Consider the following 4,230-nt stretch of genomic DNA (forward strand, 5'->3'; position numbering starts at 1 on the left):
CGTACTAGACCACTGCCATGCATTTGCGTGCGGTGGACATTTTGGTCCAAGGAAGACTGCTCGGAAGGTTCTAGATAGCGTATTCTATTGGCCGACATTGAACAAGGATGCTTACGAGTACTGCCAGAATTGTAACCAATGCCAGCAGACCGGGGGAATTTCCACTGGAGACGAGATGCCCCAGATTCTTGTGATCGTCTGTGAGGTGTTCGATGTTTGGGGGATGGACTTCATGGGCTATTCCCATCTTCCTATGGTAACTCTTACATACTGGTGGCAGTAGATTACGTGTCAAAATGGATAGAAGGCAAGGCAACGGCCACGTGTGAGGCGAAGGAGGTCACGAAGTTCCTCAAAGCGAATATTTTCAGTAGATATGGGGTACCAAGGGCGGTCATTTCAGACCAAGGAATGCATTTCTGCAATCGGACGATGGAAGCACTTATGAAGATATATGAGGTACATCACAGACTCTCCACCCCGTATCACCCACAGAGTAACGGTTAAGCAGAAATCTCCAACAGAGAGATCAAGGGGATTTTTAGAAGACTGTTAACCCATCAAGAAAGGATTGGAGCAAAAGGCTAGATGATGAGCTCTGGGCCCATTGAACTGCGTTCAAGACCCCAATCGGTATGTCGCCGTACAGACTCGTATTTGGCAAGATGTGCCACCTTTCGGTTGGAATAGAGCACAAGGCTTATTGGGCAGTCAGAGAGATGAACATGAAACCTCAAGCATGTGAAGAGGAAATGAAGCTGCAACTGCAAGAGCTGGAGGAATTAAGAATCGAATCCTACGATGCTGCAATGTGGTACAAGGAGAAAACCAAGTTGGGGCACGATAAAAACCTCCGGGTGAAGGAACTGCAGGTTGGACAGAAGGTGCTCCTTTTCTAGTCAAGGCTGAAGCTGATGCCCGGGAAACTGAAGTCTAAGTGGACCGGACCTTACACTATTGTGAGCCTCAGAGCTAATGGAGCTGTGGAAATTCAGGGATGTACTCCTAACTCTATCCCTTTTCTCGTTAATGGTCATAGAGTCAAACGGTTCAGGGATAGTTCAGAGTTGTGTGTGGTGGAAGAAGTTCCACTGCGCATGCTTCCCACTATCGCCTAGTTTGTTGAAAGGTTTAAGTATTCTTCGGGAATTCTTGGGTAAAAAAATGGCATGAAGTTTGGAAATTTTAAAGATAAAACCATATTCCAAAGAATATTTAAACAGTTTTTTGTACATATTGAGAATATTTCTTTTAAGTTCTCTAAAGAAAACCCAAACAAAGGAAAAAAAATCATTTAATCCAAAAATATTTTTGAAATATCGAACAACCCTTGAAAGATTAGATGAACTTTGAAATGTTTTTCTATCTAAATTCCTTCGACCTGGGAGTTCGATGTTTCATTCTTTTGTTTAATGTGTTTTCAAGTTTTGTCGTGTGCAGGAACGCAGCAGTTAAGGTTAGGGAGAGCAGAGGAAAAGGCAGGAGTTTTGATTTTGAAATTTAAAATTCAAAAGTGCAAGGGAACGAACGGTCGCTGATGTCATCACGCAACCTTTCGTTTTTCCCTCAATATTTCCTTAATCTTTCTTTCCCCAAAATAAACTCCTTTCAATTTGTTAACCCTCTCCCGTAACCCCAAAAATCTCTCTCATATGCTACGAATATTCTTCGCAGGAAACAAAGAAAACCCTCACCGTAGCTACACACAACTGCGATGAAGAATCAAACTGCCACCAGTCAACCCCGACGGAAGAACTCATACTCACAGGAAACAACGAAGGGGGAGCCGTCACAAAGGGCTGCCCAGGAATTTCGAGAGAAGTCTGGAACTGCCGGACTCGCTACTGCTCAAATTGGGGAAACCGCATCCAATCCAACTTTAGGAAGACCCACCTCTTCAACCACCCTTGTCGCGACTGCGGTAGCCAACAAACTTAATCCAGAGGAGATTATGCGAGAATTCCTCAACAAATTTGGCCAGGGTATAAATGCCAGCTAGCTTTTTGCGCGTATGGCTGCGGCTTGTCAGGAGGAAGTGGCCACCGAAACCCTAACCCCCTTGGAAATCCCACCGAGGCCTCAATCACTTATTGAGACTCCTACAGCCCGAGCATTGAACTCGATAAGAAACAACCCTAGCATTCCAGCCGAAACCTTGCCCCCTCAAGATGTTACCGAAGCCCTTATCAAGTACTCGGGAAGGGGAATCACGGCCATCAACGAACAAGACATGCGGTTGGGAGTAGAAGGTGTGGAGGTCAGAACATAGAGTGTAGGAGTTGCGGAGTCAAGAGATGAAGGCGATATGGAGCCAACTGAGGCCGGTGTGTCGGGGAAAAACAAGTTGGGGACAGAAGATGATGTGCAATTCGATGAGTTACAAGAACTATTGGAGAGGATGCTCCCTGATGAAGCAGAGCCGATAACCACTGATGATGAAATCTGTCCTACTGAGAAAGATAAATGAGAGACAATGATAGAAGCCGAGATCATTGTACTCGATGATGTAACTACGGATAACAACGGAGTTTCAGCAGATGAAAGGCTGGCCAGAAGGAAGTTTCGGCGATTCAGACGTTTGGAAGACATAACTGCAAAAGAGGGGTTGGAGTCGAATGCTACAGAGATGGACTTTTCCCAAAACAGAGAGATGCCTATAGAGGAGGCCCTGGACGAACACTATGCCTACACAGGAGGCCCTGGGCGAACACTATGCCTCAGAGAGGAAGTGAAAGGGGAAACAAGTAGCTGAACCTATTCTCAAGAAACCCCGCCGAACACCCGCTAGCCTGGGAGTCCAAGAGGCTGACCCTGAAACTATAGTGGTCCCCTTCGATCAGCTATCTGATCCAGAGATATCATGGACCGATGATGAGGAAGAGGTGGAGATGGATAAACCCAGGAAGCGGAGGGGGCATTTGAGAGGATAGAAATTCTGGTGACTAAGAGGTTGTTGTATGACATGGCCAAATTTGAGGATCCTAAGCAAAGTGCAGCGTACGCAGGGTGATAGTCCAGCCGGAAGATGGATAAGTCAGGAAAGAAGTTGTGTCTTGAGGACCTAAAGGATTTAGTTGTGGATGAAAAGTTCACCAATTACTTTGTGCAAATTGGATTTCAATGGTTCTTGAGCGACTTTACCGAAGAGGTTCCGGTGACTCTGGCCAGAGAATTCTTTACAACCTTCACATTCAAATCCACCACGGATCCAGATGCAGACTCTGTCTCCTTCCGGCTGTACAACCAGGAATTCATATTGAGTATCAGGGAATTGTCCTTACGGTTGGGTCTCTTTACATCATATGAGGACGAACAAGGTGCTTGGAATGAAAGAGCCATTGGCCCGCCCAAGAAGACAACGTTGACGAAGCCTGGAAGATAGTGGCTCACAGAAGAGGGGGGAAGTTTAAGACAAGCCACTTGAAAGGAGCAGACATCACTGACCCCGACCTCCGATTAGCCCAGGTTTACATTGGATACAACCTTTTGGGGCAAGTTGGGGCCACTCTCACCACACCAGAGCTCTACTTTATGTGGTGCATGGTCAATGGAGTCAAGGTGCATTTGGGATATTGGTTAGCTCACGCTTACCATATGGTTCGGATCCATCCTGATCGCCACCTTTTTACTTGTAACCTGCTGGGAGCGTTCCTCAAGAGAAACATAGTGATGAAAATTGCTGATACGGTCACTAACCTGCCCATGTGTGACACCTCATGGAGTTTTGATCTCCCTTCCTTCTTTAATAAGGGACTCACTATGCTTAAGGATGGTGAAGTCCAATTTTACGAAGGTGAAGGATAGGAAGTGGTGGCTGCACACCAAACCTAAGAAGAAGAGGCATCAACGTCGAAGGAAAGCGAGGACGACTGGAAGAAATGGATAGAGGCAATGCTGGTCAAGCTTGGCAAGGCTGCTGACTCACAGAGGCGAATTAGTGAGATTCAAACTAGGAAAATGACCCAGGCCATCGATGTCATGCTCAAAATGATAGATGTGGTCGAACGACGAATCCCCTCAGCACAGCCTCCCATTGCTACCCCTGTTCAGCAAGTACCAGTGCAACCAGTCGGCCCACCAAAACAAGCCAGGATGGATAACAAGGAAGCCTGGCCCCCGCAGGGACCAGGGAAAGAATTGATCCGACACCCCCCAGTAACCAAATAATTTTAATTTCTGCTTTATTTTTGGTTTTAGTTTAGGTTCCTTTTTAGTATGCATGCTAGGATG

Source organism: Salvia splendens, chromosome 9, assembly GCF_004379255.2.
Source record: "Salvia splendens isolate huo1 chromosome 9, SspV2, whole genome shotgun sequence".
In the NCBI taxonomy this organism is placed as follows: Eukaryota; Viridiplantae; Streptophyta; class Magnoliopsida; order Lamiales; family Lamiaceae; genus Salvia; species Salvia splendens.